The sequence below is a fragment of the Sciurus carolinensis genome, chromosome 13 (genome assembly GCF_902686445.1).
Source record: "Sciurus carolinensis chromosome 13, mSciCar1.2, whole genome shotgun sequence".
Taxonomy (NCBI): Eukaryota; Metazoa; Chordata; class Mammalia; order Rodentia; family Sciuridae; genus Sciurus; species Sciurus carolinensis.
Genome location: NC_062225.1, coordinates 55,495,863 through 55,514,234, shown reverse-complemented (window position 1 = coordinate 55,514,234; position 18,372 = coordinate 55,495,863). Strand labels below are relative to the sequence as shown.

The 18,372-nt window shown below is 46.6% G+C and overlaps 1 long non-coding RNA gene and 1 pseudogene across 1 annotated transcript in view; one reads left to right on the top strand and one right to left on the bottom strand.

Moving 5' to 3' along the window:
* Positions 1–18,372, bottom strand: part of LOC124963052 (uncharacterized) — a 126,896-nt gene that overhangs the window by 15,908 nt on the left and 92,616 nt on the right. The window lies entirely within an intron of this gene.
* LOC124963050 (60S ribosomal protein L17-like) lies at positions 1,871–2,418 on the top strand (annotated as a pseudogene).

The following is an 18,372-nucleotide window of genomic DNA, read 5'->3' as shown; positions in this document are numbered from 1 at the left end:
AATTTTGAGGTATCATATTTTACCACTCTTCAACTTTGACAAAATTGGGTATTCAAGGTAGAGTATATTTTCTATTTAAATAAAGTCTTCCTGTATAAGTACTTTTTAAAACTCCAAGCTGGGTGCAGTGGCACACGCCTGTAATCCCAGGGACTTGGGAGTCTGAGGCAGGAGGATTGCAAGTTCAAGGCCAGGCTGAACAACTTAACAATATCTTATTTCAAAAATTTTAAAAATAAAATTAAAGGGACTGAGGATATTGCTCAGTGGTAGAGCATCCCCAGGTTCAGTCTCCTGTACTGCAATAAATAAATTAATACTCCATATTGGTTCTGAATTACCTTAAAGGCTTGTTTGCTAAAGAAACTATAGAATCTTACCTGATAAGGGGGAGTAATATGTTACCTCTGTGTTGATTATCAGATGAATTACATTTTGAGAGGGGGCTTCCTCTGTGCCTTAACTTAAATCCCAAGGTACTGGAACAAATAGTACCTTGAGGTATGTGGGCCTTGACACTGACCTAGGCCCTAGGTCCTTCGGCCTCCCTCATTCTGGTTCCACAGGACACACAGAAAATCTCTAAGGTCAACCAAACTAGAATTGCCCTCCCTTCACCAAGTCCACAGTGAGTGCCTTGGGCCCTCAAGAGACCTAAGGAAGGTCTCTGCACTTTAGCACAAGCAGGAAGATCGCTGTCTGACCTTCTTCCACCTTTCTACCCTGAGGCCAAAAAAAAAAAAAAAAATTCTCACCCTTCTCCCCTGAAGCCCCTCACATGACAGGTGTCCTGCTGTATACCCAGAGAAAAGAAAATGAAGACACAGAAAAACAGAGAAGAAGCTGAACAAACAGGCTTCACTAGCTCGATTCTCCTCAATCCATTACCATTATGTCTAATCATACCTATCATACCTCTACGTAAATGTCCTTTTCTTTTTTTTTTTTTTTTTTTTTGGGTGCTGGGGATCGAACCCAGGGCCTTGTGCTTACAAGGCAAGCACTCTACCAACTGAGCTATCTCCCCAGCCCCTTAAATGTCCTTTTCTTTCTTTCTTTTTTCAGCATCGGGACCCAGGATCTGGGTAACACTAGGCTACATCCCCAGGCTTGCTTATTTATTTATTTATTTATTTATTTATTTATTTATTTATTTATCTGATACCAGGGATTGAATCCAGGGGCACTTAACCACTGAGCCACATCCCTGGCCCTTTTAAAATTTTATTTAAAGATAGGGTCTTGCTGAGCTTTTTACAGAAACTTTTGAGACAGAATCTTGCTAAGTTGCTTAGGGCCTTGCAAAATTACTGAGGCTGGTCTTGAACTTGCAATCCTCCTGCCTCAACGTCCTGAGTTGCTGGAATTATAGGCGTGCACCACAGCACCCAGAACAACTATCCGTTCAACCTAAGCAGAAAGCTAGTTTCCCCTGGGTCTTTCTAAAGTCTCCAGGATCACATAAAACTTTGGTTAAATAAATTTGTCTTATTCTTCTCTTATTAAATTGTCTTTTGTTGTAGGTGGTGTGTCAGCCATGAAAGTTGTGATGAAGGAGGAAAAGAACTCCTGTACCCTACAAAGGTAAAGTCCCTGCCTTTAAAGCATATAGGTAGGGGTCAATTAAGCACAGTTGCTTATGCTGAGGAAAACCCTGGCCTGCCCCAGCTTCTCCTAGTTGTAGCTCTTTCCCCTTTCTCCTCATATAACCCCCCTGCAGGGCCAACTTTGGGGCGGGCTACCTGTGCCATCACAGAGCCTCAAGCTTAGACGCGCCTTGTGCTTGGTTTAATGCTCTCCTGTCACCATCTTAGAATTCTTAATATGTTATTTTGACTCTTCCTGTAAGCGACCTCAGGTGATCTGTGAAATGGTCCGCTATTCTCTTGACCCCACAAAATCATGTAAATCGAGAGGTTCAAATCTTTGTATTCACTTTAAGAACACCCGTGAAACCACACAGACCGTCAAGGTTATACATATCCCAAAAGCCACCAAGTACCTGAAAGATGTCACTTTAAAGAAGCAATGTGCACCATTCTGGCATTACAATGGTGGATTTGGGAGGTGTGCCCAGGCCAAACAGAGGGACTGGACACAGGGACAGTGACCCAAAAAGAGTGCTGAATTTTTGCTGCACATGCTTCAAAATGCAGAGAGTAATGCTGAACTTAAGGGTTTAGATGTAGATTCTCTGGTCATTGAACATATGCAGGTGAACAAAGCACCCAAGATGCGCCACTGTACTTACAGAGCTCCTGGTCAGATTAACCCATACGTGAGTTCCCCCTGCTACATGGAGATCATCCTCACTGAAAAGTAGCAGATTGTTCCTAAACCAGAAGAGGAGGTTGCACAGAAAAAAAAAAAATATCCCAGGAGAAACTAAAGAAATGAAAACTTATGGCACAGGAATAAATTCAGCACAAAATAAATGTAGATTAAAAAAATATGCTATTTTGAATGAGGGACCCCAGATTTTTATATTCCCAATGTTATGTAGGTAGTCCTGTCCTCTCACAGACAGTAAGGAAAAAACAATCCAGTCACACTTGGGATTAACTAAGGGGTCAGCATTCAATTCCAAACAAGGGTAGGTGCAAAGCCAGGCCCTCAGCAGCCTCTGCTGGAGGTTCCACCTTGTCTCTATGTCTAGCAGCAGGCCAGGCCTCAACCTACAAATAGGCCTGGCTGATCGATTTTTAAGGGGACACCTCACAAGGGACTCAATGCTCCCTTCAGCTCCTCCTCCAGGCCTGCTTCCCAGGGCCTGGGCTATAACTCAGCTCACTTAGCAAACCCTCTGCAAACGTGCCGGCTGTTGTCAAGCCTACCCTAGGAGCGGGCCTGCTCAGTGTTTCCAGAAGTGAGTGAGCGGCCTGCTTTATCTCTCCAGACTTCTGCCTTGCTCAAGGCCTTCTGAGGCTCTGGGCCTGCAGGAGAGAGCACTTCCAGTCTCCTGGGCCAGAGGAAGCCACCACAGCAGGAAAAGAGAAAGGGGAGCTCCTGGGCCACCGAGGGTTACTTAGCTACCGAGCCAAGGAGGAGGGAGTGGTGGGCTCCAGCCTGAAAGCTCAGAATCATGTGTTCCAAGAGCCTTCTGGATCCCCTCTCATTTAGCCCTCTCAGCCAGGAGGATGAAGGTAATTCGAGCAATAAACATGTCAGGACACTGCTGGGAGGGTAGAGGCTTGGCGACGGCGAATCCCCATAGATATTCCCTTTTCTAGAATGCCTTTCCTCTTGAGGCCTGCCTGCAAGGATTTTGGCAGCAAGAGAAGGACTCATTTGTAATTTCCCAACTGGAAAGGTAGAAGTAATATGTTTAACTGTTTATTCAATTCCATCCATCCTTTTATGCATTCATCCCTTCATTAATTTAACATTTACTGAATGCTTATTCAGAAAGCAGCTGTGTTCAATACTATGAGGACTGCTGAGAAATGTAAGACAAGTTCTGGCCTCTGGAAGTTAGAATCTAGATGGTTGAGGAAAAGAGAATTATTCCTGCTTCCCTGCAAAAGTCAAGTCCCTTCCTTTAAGGCACATGGGTAGGAGCCAACTTGAGAATGGTTGCTTGTCCTGAAGAAAACTCTGCCCTGCCCCATATTCTCTTAGTTATAGCCAAAGGCAGCACATGTGAAACCGCTGATGGAATATAACACGACCAGTGACAGATTCTGTGGTGGGACAATAAGTGTCAAAGTGCAGTTTAACAAATGATTCTTGGGGGCGTACTATTTAAAGGATACAAAGATACATGAAACATGGTCCCTGCACTGGAAACCCTCCATTCTAATTGGGGAGATGCCCATCAGGGAATGATTTTGATATGCACAGGGCACAGAGGAGGGCCACTGAGCCCAATCCAGGGGATGTAACATCTGAACAATGTCAGGGCAGCCAAGCTAAGGAAGCCTGAAAGGGTATCATAGGCACAGAGAACAGCATGAAAAGAATCAGGGGTCTTGTTTGGTTGACAATTAAAGCACAGAGTTCTCAGAGGCAGAAAATGAGGTTAGAGAAGTGACTAGAGATAGGATCATGTAGACCTTGCTAAAGGAGTGGACCTTGTCCTGGTGGATAGTGGAGGCCACCAATGTGTTCTAGTAGTTTGCTCTCACAGCAAGAGGAGGATGGAGCTAGAGGAACGAGACTGAGCAGGGAGACCAGTTAGGCAGCAATAAGAACATGCCCAAGGGGACAGGGGCCTGAGTCAAAGCAGGGGGAGCTGGGGAGAAGAGAGGACACTCTATTCTTGTCACCTGGAGTATCCCACTCCCCACTTTCACCAGTTCCACATATCCTTTAGATCTCGGTTTCTGAGATACTTCACCTGACCCCCAAGTTAGGGCAGGTCCTCCTGCTATACCATAGCATAGCTCTGGTCCCTCCATTCGTAACTCTTCCCAGCGGCCATTCTAGACTTATTCCTGAGGTTATTTGACCAACATCTTTATTCCTCATTAGGACCATAAGTCTCACAGTTGTAAGAACCATGCATACCTTGCTCACTCTTTAGCGCTGCATCTCTGTATCCTGCACATAGTAGGACTCAATCAGTATTTTGAAAATGAATAGATGACAGGTTTGACTACTACTTGGAAGCTCTGTGAGAATTCATAGAACATCCATGTGAGTGGGAAGAGTTTGTTATATAGACAAGACAAACAGAAAAAGTTAAATAACAAGACAACAATACAATAGAGATGACAAGGTACTTTGTGATGAGTGTCAAGAAGAGCAGCTGGGTGCAGTGGCATGCATCTGTAATCACAGCTACTTGGGAGACTGAGGCAGGAAGATCACAAGTTTGAGGCCAACCTGAGCAACCTACAGAGATCCAGTCTCAAAATATAATTTTGAAATTTGATCTAGTGGTAGAGCACTTACCTAGCAGGCATGAGGCCCTGACTTCCATGCCCAGCACTGCGAAAAATAAAGGGTGGTGGTGGTAGTGTGTGTATCAGTGATGATGTTTTTGTCAGCAAGTAAAAACCCTTAACTTGAATCAGCACTAACTGCAAGGGAATTTATTATCTCTCATAGCAGAGGTTCAGAGGAAGGGCAGGCTTGGGATGTTGGATTCAGTAGCTCAAGTAGTCTTTTCCCTTCTGCTCTGTCATCCTTGAGTGGGCTTTGACCTCAAGGTGGGTGGCAGGATGCCCACAGCAGTTCTAGACATGGAAATACACTTCTGAAGAAGGAAGAACTGCCTCTTCTCATGTCTCTTTCCCAGGAGATTTCTCCTAACATCTCACTGTTAACCATTTCCAGGCTGACCACGGATGAGGGGGTACGATTACTACAACTGGCTTACACTAAGTACAGTCCCCTCCAGGAACTGGGATGAGAGTTCACTACCCTCTGTATCACAAAGGAGGAGAAAATATTCCACAAAAACCAGGATCTGGGGCTGGGGTTGGGGCTCAGTGGCAGAGCACTTGCCTAGCATGTGTGAGGCACTGGGTTTGATCCTTAGCACTGCATGCAAAAATAAATAAAACAAAGGCTATCCATCTACAACTACAAAAAAATTAACAAAACAAAACAAAACAAGACAGGATCTGTTAGATATGAATACTTGGAAAATGGGTACAAATCAATAGTGTCCACCACAGTCATTCCTTTGTGTACCTAACCTACTCACAGCCTTCATTCCATCCAGAGAGGTCACTCTGTGCTGAAATTGTCTAGAAAAGACTTGATGGGGGAAGTGAGTTTGAAGGCCTTTAAAGGCTCCTTGGACTTGAACAAGTGGGAAGAACAGACAATGAGGGGACCAGCGGTGGGAAGTAACCAGGCTTGCTCCAGAACATGCCCTTCCAAGAGCTACTGTTGGAACCCAGTCAATTCTCTATATTGGAAAGAGCTGGACTTTGATGTCAAAAAGGCCTGGATTCACATCTCAACTCTGCCACTCAGGGGTCTGACCCTCTTGGAATCTATTTCCTCCTCAAATGGAGTGGAGCTGGAGGGTCTGCCTCCTGGGAATTCGATCAAGCTCACACCAAGTTGTTTGGAACAGAAACCTGCACGTGTTGCTTAGCACACATTTGTCTCCTTCCTTCATTGGAAATGAAGTCTGCTCAAGAGGACATGGTGAGTTGTCAAAACAAACTTCAGTCCTACTGTGAGGTAGGGACACCAGTCTGGGCCTGGATGTCAAGCCTTAAAGCATGAATTTTCTTTTGAACTTGAGTCTTAGAGGAGAGTGGGCTTCTTCTTGCCATCTCTACTTCTAGACCTTGAACCCTTTGACATAAATTTTGACTGCAGAAATCCAGGTGTGAAACAGGAGGTCCATGGATGGAACATAAAGCCATGGATACAGAGGTGGGCAGAAAGGTTCTCATAAGTGCTCTGGTCATCTAAATTCTTAGCTGCCCCAGGAGATTTGAGCTGTGATTCAGTAGCCTCTGGGCCACCATAGACCCATCAGAGATTGGAGAATGTTGTGGACCCTTTTATCAGAAAAATGCACATATCAACAAAGATTATTGCCTGTAATCCCCACAGTTTCTGGAACATTCTGTAGCATCAATTTAGATGACAGGAAGAGAAGGCCTGAATTACAGGGGTCATTTGGAATGGTTCAAGCATGCTTCCTACAAGCAAATAGGAAAAGAACTGGTTTCACATCAATATAAAATCTCTCAGTGGCATATAGCTTCAGATCGGGGATGCCTGCTGCTGGTCCCTTTGTTCCTGCTCTACAGTGTGCTGTGTATCATAGCACAGCTCTGGGTGCCTCCATTCACAAGTGCTATGCCTGGGGCACTGCTTGTCTATTCTGGGGCACTGACTGTGTATGTGCAGAAGCTTAATGGGGGCAGGTGGGGTGGTTAGTGATGGTGATGGTGGTACTGATTCTGTCTTTCTAGATACAAGTTCTTTGTCCTAAAACAAAGAATTTCCTCCCTAAAAGCGATTAAGAATCCAGGAACAGAAAGACAGAAGCAGAAAGCAAGAGAAGCAAATGCAGAGAGAGTGAATTCAGATACAGAATTTGAAAAACAACAACAGAGAACTGTTCAAGAACTTTATCCTTTGTCAAGTGTGGGGGAGCAGCTGCTAATCTGAGGGGATCCATGAAGGGGCAGTTGGAGGGAAAGGCATCAAACCAGAAACTGCACAGCCCTTATATAAGAATGAGAAGACGTCAACTGTCCAGATCAAAGAATGGGAGGGGTGCTTTCCGGAGTTTTTGAGAAGGTTAAACTCTTTCCCAGCCTCCTTTCCATTGGCGCCACCTCTGCCCCCGCAGCACCACAGCCCTGCGGTCTGCAGAGGCCCAAGGACACACACTGCCCTGCTGGGAGCGTTAGCTGGTAAGGGGACTGCAGCAGCCGCTCCTTAATGGAGCTCCCCAGGAGCCCAACCCGATCGCCTGCCTGCATTATTAATGCATTATGTCATCTTTCCTTGCACTTGCTCTCGGCGGCTGAAATTTTATAGAGCAGTATTATTAATTGAAGCAATTAGTGCTGGGGATATCAGCACAGCCACGTCAGAGGGCTGGAGATGTGCAAGGTGAGGATCTCTCCCTTTCTCTCTTTGTGACCCTTTCTTCCTCCATCCTCTTCCCTGTGCCTCCCCACCCCCCACTCTCTTGTTTCTACTCCGCCCCCACTTTCCCTCTCTTCCAGCTCTCTCTCAATATCCCCCTCAAGAGACTTCAAGTACCTCCTACCCTTCCCAGGCTGCAATCATTCAGACTCCGACCACTCCCCAGCGCAGGCAGACAGACAGATGGAATGACTGTGTCTCTGCGGCTGATTGCTGCCTGGAGCCACTGGCCTCCTGGAATCAGGGTGGAAGACCATTCTTCATGGTTCTCAGGTGGGCTCAAAGCCCCTGGTGAGGATGGAGGGTGGCAAGTAGGAAAAATTGGGGTTCACTGCTAGTCAGACTCATTCACTCATTCATTTGTTCATTCATTCATTCCCTTGCCCTCTGTGTATACCCAGTCTTAAACGATAGGTGCTGTGGGAAATAAACGAGCCCCTGGAACTGGCATGCTAGCAAGAGAGATCAGGCTACCCTAGAAACAACTAGACCAAGATAGGGTGTTAGCAAATGACCCTAAAGGAGTGATTCCCCCAAGGATAGGATGGCCCAACATCTCAGATCATCTCCTGAGGCCCAGGTGGTGAGAGAAAGGCCCAGGGAAGTGAAGGGACTCTCAGGGGTGAGACAAGCAAAGTCCTGGCAGGCTGCAGGAGGGTGGAAGTAGGGGCAGCTCTATCAGAGAGGAAGGAGCAGGCTGAGCAGGAGGAGAACAGAGCCTAGGAGGCCCTGGATGACTCCCCCGACCCAGGAGACTGAGGTTCCGAGCCCAGCCCAGTCTAGCTGGGTTGAGACCAAGAAGTGACTGGAAACCATGGCTAGGGGCCAGGACACCTGGACACCAGGGTCCATGCCTCAGATCCCTTCATTGGGAATCAAAAGTGACACCTGAGAGGCCACAGGCTCAAGTTGCCTATAAAATAAACAGATACCAGGATGGAAACATCCACAATGAACAGTCACCCCCTGCCCCTCCCCATACTCCCTGCTCTCCCCATCAGGAACAGGTGCACCTCAGGTTACAGGAAGAGACTCAGAAGTCTGGGACAGTGGTCACCCTGGGTACATTAAGTCTCAGTAGAAGGGCTGGGGCTGTAGCTCAATGGCAGAGTCTAGCATGTGTGAAGCACTGGGTTTGATCCCAAGCACCACATAAAAATAAACAAAATGAAGGCATTCTGTCCATCAACAACTACAAAAAAATTTTTTTAAAGTCTTAGTAGGGGCTGGGGATATAGCTCAGTTGGTAGAGTGCTTGCTTACAAGGCAAGCACAAGGCCCTGGGTTCTAATCCCCAGCACTGCAAAAAAAAAAAAAAAAAAAGTCTTAGTAGGATTGTGTTCTTAATTTTTCAACTTTTTCTATTATAATACATTTTTAATATATAGGAAGAGTAGAATAGTAAACCCTGCTTTTTCTTTAGCTGGGCATTGAAAATAATCAATTCATGGTCAGTCTTTTATCCATCTTCCCCCAAATGGGCAGGGGACTAGGAGCATACCCTTTCAAGGTAGCATGATTTTGTAAGGAAAGGTCTACTAACTTTTTATTCTTATTTTCTTTATAGAAACATAAACACGCTCCCTCCTCTGACAGCCACAGATTTCCATATCAGGGCTACCGGTGAGGAGAAGATCTGTTTGTTAAACATTCCCTGTATGCGGGGGCAGAGGCAGGGCATCCACTCCTCCCAAGAACTGGAGAAGTAGGGATAATTAAACAGAGGAAAAAAGGTCAGACATGGTCAATTACAGAGGCCCACAAAGTCAAAGTCCCTGCTCTGATACTCTATCTGATCTCCTTACCCTCCAGCGGCACTCTGAGGGGGACACTAAGGCCAAAATGGGGAAAAGAACCAAAGGGTCACTTAGCGGTGGGGGTGTATTGTGGGGAAGGTGTTGGCAGCTGCCCTCATGGTTGACCTTGGATCCCCAGGCTCTGTTTGCGGCTTTCTTTGGCTTGGTGGTACCCACTCACCACCTTCTGCTCTTGCTCACCATCCTTCCTCCATAGCCTCAGTGAAACCTCTCCGGAGGGCGAGGTCAGGTTAGTGAGCTAGAGCATTGCTTACAGCTGGACTGCCCAAGACTTTCTGCAGCGGTGGGATGTGCTGTTCTATGCTGTCCAGTATGATAGCCATCAGCCACACGTGGCTATCGAGTACTTGCAATGTGACTGTGTGAAACGCCTTGAATGCCAGATAAAGAAGATAAAATTTTGCCCTATGAGTGGTAGGGAATTATGGGATGTATCTGAGCAAAGGGGTTGATGGAGACAGAGGAGGCTCTCAGATTGTCTTGGCTTATTGGTTTGATGGACTCTTTTGATGAACCATGGCCTTCCACTGATGGACCCTGATCTAAGCTCATGCCCTGTCTCATATAATTTCCATATTCAAGTTGAGTGTGGTGACACAAACCTGTCATCCCAGTTACTTGGGAGGTCGAAGCAGGAGGATCACAAGTTTAAGACCAGCCTGGACATCTGAGAAAAATTTGTCTCAAAATGCAAAGGAATGGGGAGTAATTAATGGGAGAGTGCTCCGGCTCAGTCTCCAGTACTGGAAAAAAAGAAATACATATTCAGCCTCAGGAAGTTGATGGTTTGCAGATAAAGAAACTGAGGTTGAGTGATGGGGTCACAGGATGGATTAGAGAATGCAGGGAATTTGAACCCAAGTGTGTTTTACTTCAAAGCCTCTAAGTACTATGCCATGCTGGCTTTGAGAAAATTCATCTGCTATCAGGATGTAAAAAAGGATTGAAATAGGAGGAGAGCGTGATGTCTCCTACGCTGGTATCCAGAAACAGTGCTGGCACTCAGGGGAGGCTAAGTAAATCCTTGCTCATTTAAATTGGATTGGGTGAAAGTTCTGGAAAGTCCTTAATCCTGACCAGGCTGCCAGGAACTAAGTCTGGCACAGGCCTTTGAGAAACCTATATTCCTCACATGGGCTGGGAATCCAAAGCTCTTACAGGCTGTCTCACAGTGTACTGTCCAGGTCACTCACTAACAAGCCAGGCTGATTGGCCAGCCCCTTCCTAGGGCTGTGGTCAGGCCTAGGACTGCCTGAAGGGGACAGGTGTGAGAGTTTGCTGTGTGAAAGTGGCATTTCTGCTGGCCCTATCCAGGGTCGTTGCTTGTGTCTAGACCCTCTCCAGTAGCATCTGAGCTAATTCCCCAGCTACAAAGAGAGGCCTAGGCCAAGGGCTTCTAGGACCCAAAAGACAAGGTCAGACCCAGAGACACAGAGTTCAAGGAAGCATGATCAGAAGGCCCTGATCGCCAGTCACTTAGGAAATCTGTCTGTACACCCTGTGGAACAGGTTCAGCCGAGCTGTCTTCACCCAATCTACCCTCCATCAGAACTTCAGTTCCTCAAGTCCCTTCCCTGCAACCAGGCCTTCCTGTTAGAAAAACTACTGAAAAAATTCATTTATCCTGAGATGTTAGGACATTAAGTCCAATTTATTATAATCCATGTTATAATCTACATTCTGGACTACAATTCCAGGCCCTCCAGGATAGGAGAATGGGGGTTGAGCTAACCCTACCTAAGGACAAGGCCACGCTGGCTGACATCGAAGCAATTTGGAAGGCTGGGGATATAGCTCAGTGGTAGAGTGCTTGCCTCGGCAAACGATTTGGAGAGTTTGAGAAAACAACTCCTGAGTTGGATATGGTGGCACATGCCTGTCCTCCCAGCTACTTGGGAGGCTGAGGTGGGAGGTCGCTTGAGTTCACAAGTTCGAGGCCAGTCTCAGCAACATACTGAGGCTTGGTCTCCAAAATAAAAAAAGAAAATAGAGGGACTGGGGATGTAGCTCAGTGGTGGAGTGCTTGCCAGACATGCAAGAAGCCCTGGGTTTAATCCCTAGCACTGGGGGTAGCAGGGGAGGAGAAAGAAAGAAAATAGAAAACAACTCCAAGTAGGCGCATCAAATGGGAAATCCTTCACTCTGCAAGCATTTCCTGAATACCTCTCATGTGTACTGACATCCTCCAGGAGTAGGACAAATAGCTGTGAAAGCACCAGCCTAGGAGCATGAGAAGTAGGTGAAAGACCTTTGGGCTTGGTGACAGACTTACCTGGGTTTGAGTTCCAGTTCTGCCACTAATAAGCTATGTAACTTCAAAGATGTGGCTTCTCTGAACCTCCTTTCCAGATTTTTTTTTGGAGGGTGGTGGTGCTGGGATTGAACCCAGGGCCTCATGCTAGACAAGCACTATGCCACTGAGCTACATACCCAACCTCTTGCTTTCTTTGTTTTAGAGGACAGAGTTGGTTAAAAGCTTAGGTTTTAGCAATAGACAGCCCTAGATTTGAATTCCATTTTCGTCATTCATTAGTGGTGAGGCTCAGGAAATTCATCAATCTCTCTATGCCTCAATGGACTCAGCTGGAAAATGGTCACAGCAGTCCTACACTATAAGATAAACAAATTTCAAACTTCCGATGAGCTATATTGGGTTCCATTGTCTGATTTGGGAAAGACTTTTCTACATTATAATTCACGTAGTATGTGAATCAACCAAATTCTAAACTGGCAATTTAAATATGAATTTAATAGTTACTGATTCCTGAAACATTTTTACATAAATGCTGCTTCTTTGGAAAAAAAAAAGAAAAGATAAACAAATAATACTATATAATATACAATGATGCATGTGTAAGTCTTAATATAATACCTCAGACAGAATATCAATCATCATTATTATTACATTACTCATTTGTTTCCCCTGGAATGGGTGTCAAAGGAGAACAAAAAAAGAAATTATAGGAACTGGGAGATGGGCATCAGAAGGAAGCTGGATCAGTGGGAGGATGAGGCCAGTCAGGAATGGCAGGGACTCGGCTCAAACAAACCTACTCAGGGTCGTGGTGTAGTTGTGTACAAGGTGCTAAGCTGATTTCCTAAACATACTGCCTTTGAGGTTCTCTGTGCTTCTTCTGCTGCTATGTAATTTCTATGGGTCACACAAGGCCTTCTCTGGCTTGGGAATTCCATTCTCCAGGACCCCTTGGAGATGCAGCCCCTTCTGAGATAGGTCTTGCATGGGGTCCCCAATATCTTCTGGGGTGAGTGCTACTCCAATGCACTCTAAAGAATTAGAAAAGGATCTGAAATACAATAAAAGGGCTGGGCATGTGGCTCAGTAGTACTACCTTTCTGGTCCCTGAGACCCTCCTTTTTTCTTGTTCCAGAGTCTCAGGGCAGCTGAAGAAGATGGGAAAGGTAGGAGAAGGCAAGAAAGAAGAGACGTGAGGTTAAGGGTAAGCCTCTCCAACTTCATTTTTTTATCTTTAGTATTCTTTGGTGCATTATAGTTGTACATAATGATGAGATTTGTTGTTACATAACCATACATGCACACGATATAACAATATAATTTAGCTAATATCATGCCCCAGTATTTCCCCTGTCCCTCCTCTCTTCCCTCCCCCTATCCTTTTCCTCTACAGATCTCCCATTGATTTTCATGAGGTCCCGCCCACCTCTTCCGTTTTCCTCTCTAGCTTCCACATTTGACTTCATCGTTTTGTCAACTCCAGGAATGCTATGTGCTGGCCCCACCAGCCAAAATCACAGGCATGGGTCCTGGGAGGTAAAGACAGCTCTGAGGCCAAACCAACCCCATGGCTTCATTCTGTGTGCAATGGGCTGGTCACACCAGTCACGAGCTGGTCCACGGCTTCCCTCTGTGAACCACTCTGCCCTTCCCCTCCCTCCTGCCTGGCCACACTAGCCTCTGCTGTCCTGTGATGGTTTTTTCTATAAGACCTACCTCTCTGTGTGGATTTTATCAGCAAATGATTGCTTCTCAAGACTCAGCTACAAATCTTTCCCTCCACGGTTCCCACCTTGTGCCTAGAGGACTCTGAAGAAAATATGTTCCTCCAGCTTCCCATGCTAGGACAATGCCTCAGGGCAAGAGGGATACTTCTGACCCTCCTCGCCCAGCCTGGGGTCTAGATATAAGATCAGCTTCAAGCCGGACGTGGTGGTGCACTCCTGTAATCCTAGCAGCTCAGAAGGCTGAGGCAGGAAGATTGCAAGTTCAAGGCAATCTTTCACACCTCAGCAACTTAGTGAGGCCCTAAAGAATTTGGCAAGACCCTGTCTCAAAAAAGGTAAAGGGCTGGGGATGTGCTTCATTGGTAAAGCACCCCAGTACCAAAAAAAAAAAAAAAAAAAAAAAAAAAATCAGCTTCAAAATAAGCACATGATAAGCATGACTCTCTAGGGAGAGAGCTGAGGGGCAGGTAAGAAAGGAAGGGACTCACTCAGCCTTCACTAATGGTTTGTCATATTTCACACTCAGGTTAACAGACCCGAGTGAGGGACTTCCCTCACCCCACCAAACCCCGTCTCCCAATCAGAAAAAGGGTTTGAAGACCACTGCAGACCCTGTGCTAGAGAAGGCTTAAGAAGGTCAGAAACTGGATCCAGGCCTTTCAGCTGGTGAGAGGAGATACCCAGCATACCTCAATCCAGAACAAGAGAGTATCCCGAGGGTGTCCTTCCACAGGCATTGATTCTCAATTGAGTGGCCTGCATACCACATGGAAAGATGTGGCTTCTGCCCCTGGGTACCTCTAACCCACCTGGAGAAAAAAGACTTGGCCTCTCTTCTGTTAGAGCTGTAACTCTTCCTGTCCATCTAACTATGAATAATCTGAGGGTAGGGGCTGGGGTTGTGGCTCAGTGGTGGAGCACTTGCCTAGCACATGTGAGGCACTGGGTTCTATCCTCAGCACCACATTAAAAAATGAATAAAAATAAAGGTATTAAAAAATAATCATAATCTGAGGGTAGCAATCTATCTCTTCATCTCTTTTTAATCAGCAGCATTCCCCCCACCCCAATTCTAGAGATTGAACCTAGGGGTACTTCACCCCTGAGTTATATCCTATATCTATCCTAGTTCTTTCTATTTTTTATTTTGAGACAAGGTGTTCCTAAGTTGCCCAGTCTGGCCTCAAACCTGCGATCCTCCTTCCTCAGCCTCCCCAAATGCTAGGATTACAGGCATATGCTATGCACTCAGTAAGCAGCAGGATTTACACAAAGCTAGTCTATTAATCCAGCCAAGGTGATTTCTTTGGTTAAAGGGAACAGGGAAAATTTTGAAGGACCTATCCACTTGGCTCCCCTCCTTCCTATGTCCCTGTCCAACATAGTCTCCAGGAACCTTCCTAGGAAAAACAGTGTCAAAAACCACCAATTTGACCCAACCCCTACAAATCCCAAATTGAGAAGTAGAGAGTCTGAGAGGTCTAATTACTTACCCGAAGGTCACGTAACCTATACCTCCTAATTGCCAGCAGACCTCTTTCCTTGGCTACTCTGTCATAAAGTAGTACAAATGATAAATTGCTAAAAAGGGGAAGTAAGTGTGGGGAAGCCGGAGGGGCAGACAAGGTTCAGTGTGGGCAGTGGTGGCCAGGAGGCAGGAAACTTGAGTGGGGCCCTGATGGGTGGGTGAACAGGGCAGAGGCAGTCAGACAGGAAGCGGGCATGGGTCAAGCAGGTTTTAAATTCCAGCAGTCAGGAGATAAGCAGCACGCTGCAGTGGAAAACTGGGATGGGGCTAGGATCAGATTTGATTGGAGAGAAGGTCTGAGGCTCAGGCTGGTGGTGGAGCGGGAGGGCCAGCTCTTCTTTCCCAGTCTGCCCAGTTGAACCTGCTGATGGACCCCAAGTACATTTCACTTTGGCAGCACAATCGAAGACGGGGAGCCCAGACAGGCAGGCGCACTGGTGAGTGGCTGTGCTGTATTAAGTAAGCCATGGAACAGCAACTGGGGTGTATTAAAAATAAATCAAGATGATATTTGAATACAAACAAGAATGGAGCACTGAGAAAGAGATACTCAGAGGGTAGGTGGTGGGAGCTAGTAGCCAGGGTGGAGCAGGGTTCCCAGGGAAGCCCTCTCAGTCCCAGCCGCAAGCCTTTGGCCTCCAATGTCTGTTAAAGTGAGACAGGAAAGGTGACTGGCTTTGGAGAATGGCCCTTCCTGGAGGCTTCTGTGAGCCTTCATCTTCTTACCTGAAAATGGGCACAAGAATCTCAACTCTATCTCCATCTTGGGGCTGCTGCTATCAGGAACAAATGAAATATGATTGAAACCATTGGAAGATGTTTACAGCTGGGCATGGTGCAGCACATCTGTAATCCCAGCCACTTGGGAGGCTGAGGCAGGAAGATTGCAAATTCCAGGCCAGTCTCAGCAATTTAGTGAGGCCCTCAGCCAATCAGCAAGACCCTGTCTCAAAATAAAAAAATTTTAAAAGGGCTGGGGAGGTAGCTCAGTGATAAATCACCCTTAGCTCCAATCCTCAGTATCAAAAAAAAAAAAAAAAAAAAAAAAAAAAAGACTTTGGTTGCAATAACCATGTCTTCTGAAGTGACAACGTGTGTGACATAACCATGGTGTAAATCAAGCGGGGAGATTTACACTTGCCCTGCTGGAAGGCTCTGGATTTCAAGATCCTGAAGCGCCTCCCACACTGGCCAAATGAGCCTCTCCTGCTTGGTTCCCAGCTATTTGCTAACGATATAATCCTCCCAGGGAGATATGTATTCTAAGGAGGCCTCAGGAATGGCTCTGTCCATTATGGTAACCACTAGCAATTTCAGTTTAAAATTAAATTAATTAGAATTTAGTATTTGCTTCTTCAGTCACACTAGCCAGATTTCAAGAGCTCATTAGCCACAATTGGCTGGTGGCTATTGAATTGGACAAGGCAGGTGTAGAATATTTTCATGAGCCAGTATGGGTCAGCACTACTCTGGAATTACCATTGGTGGGATGACAGGTACTGGGATGGTGGGTTTCTTCCCTGAGATGCCTCAAAGCAAGCCCAATATTAGCATCTTCCCCTCCCTAAGGACAGGATTAACCCAGGATGCCTTTACTGGTTACTTCTTTCAACCCCAGCCTTTGAGCACTCCCTCCACCCCTCCTAAGAATAAAATCATCCTGTCATGCTTAAGGTCTGACCAGAGAACGCAAACGGTTCTCCAGGGTTACCATATCCTCCAATATATTAATGACTGACAGCAGGAATTTGGGAACCATAAGACTGATGGCAGAATAGAACTGAGGAAGGTTAGGACTGTATGGTGCCCCTCAGTCTGGTGGAGATGGCCACTGCTTCTCTCAATGAGGCAGAATAGCAAAGAAATTAAGGGCACACACTTTCCCTGTTGAATCCCAGCTCCTTCACTTACTGGCTGTGTAAGTGAGCTTGGCTTTACATAATCTCTCTGAGCCTCAGCTCCTTCAGAGGTAAAATAAGAATGGAACTTCCTTCAGAGGGCTTTGGAAAGATGAAAGGAATTATTGGACGGAAGGCACTGAGGCCCGCATCTGGCATGGACCAGCGACAGCCAGCGTAGCAGCAGTAGCAGTGGAAGTATTTGCCCACTTGTATCACAGCCTTGGTGGAGGTTGTGAAGAAGGCAAGGTCACCACAGGTGCCAGTCTTGCTGCTCCTTGGAGCATGGGTCCTCCCCGCTGAGGATTCTCTGTCACGGTGCTTGTGGAGCATTTGTCCATTCCTTTAGTTTTAAGAATGACTCCGGAGCCATGTCACCAAGATTCTACCCCGCCTCTACCCAGGTATATGGCTGCCTGCCTCTGCTGTACCCAAGTGCTGTGCAGGCCAAGTGGGAGACTGCCATAGGATCCCAGAGGCTTTTTGGGGGAGCAGCACAGACTCCCCCTCCTAGAGGGTGGACAGCCTTGGTCCTGAAGTTCCACTTTATTGAAGCACCAGACACTGACCCTCCAGAGGGAGGGTATGTGGAGCTCCAGGCAAATGGACTCAGATTCCCTCTCTCCAGAATTTGAAATGGGCAGCTGGGCAGCCACAGAGGTTGAAGTTGGAGGAGAGGGGACCAGGGAAGACTAGGAAGGTCAGGTGAGAGCAGAGGAAGGAAACCATATGTATGGAAACAAACAAACAAAACGAAAAAAAAATGTGATGTCCCAGGGCCTCTGGGCTGGGACACAAACATACAGGACGCAGAGCAGAGAACTTCCCCTTTGCTCCTGGCAGCGGGTAGGAGTGCTTCTGCTTCTGTCTTCACTAGAAGCATGGGAGGCACTTGGAGGAAGTGTAAGCATAAAGCTTCCACAGCATCCCTATGATGCGCTATAACCTTCAGTAAAAAAAGCAGACGTCATTTACAGGAATGATGTGGGGGCAGAAAACCTCAGCATCAGCACAGTACAGCGCAGCGCCCCCTCCTGCTCAGCAGCTCCTTCCTGGTGGACACATGAGGGACTGGGGCCAGGCAAGATCACCAGGCGCTCCCCCTGCTCCAAGGATGTTCCTTTGTCAAAGAGAATTGGCTGCATAGCTAAAGAGGTCACTCTTCAATCAAGAGTCTGCTGATATGTTGTGATGAACTAATAGAAACTGGCTGAGACGGGTGAGTGGACACAGGCATGGTACTAATCCCTTAAGCAAGTCTCCTTACCTTTCTGGGCCTCAGGTAACCTGCATGTAGAAAGGGAGGAGAGGATTTACAGTGGGGTTCCTTGTACTTTTCTTGATCTCAGAGGCCCTCAAGCATCTCCTTTGACCCATGAGTAGTTGACCTTCCTAGTAAGCTGATCTACTAATATACCAGGGAAGTCCTTCACTTCCTAGCATTCTTCTAGTTATTCTCTGACATAACAAGGGTCTGGGTAGGGACCCTCAGCTAGGGCATGAGGTAAGTATGTTGGAACTGGCTGGAGTGATGGGGTGTGGTGGTGCACACCTGTAGTCCCAGCAATTTGGGAGGCTG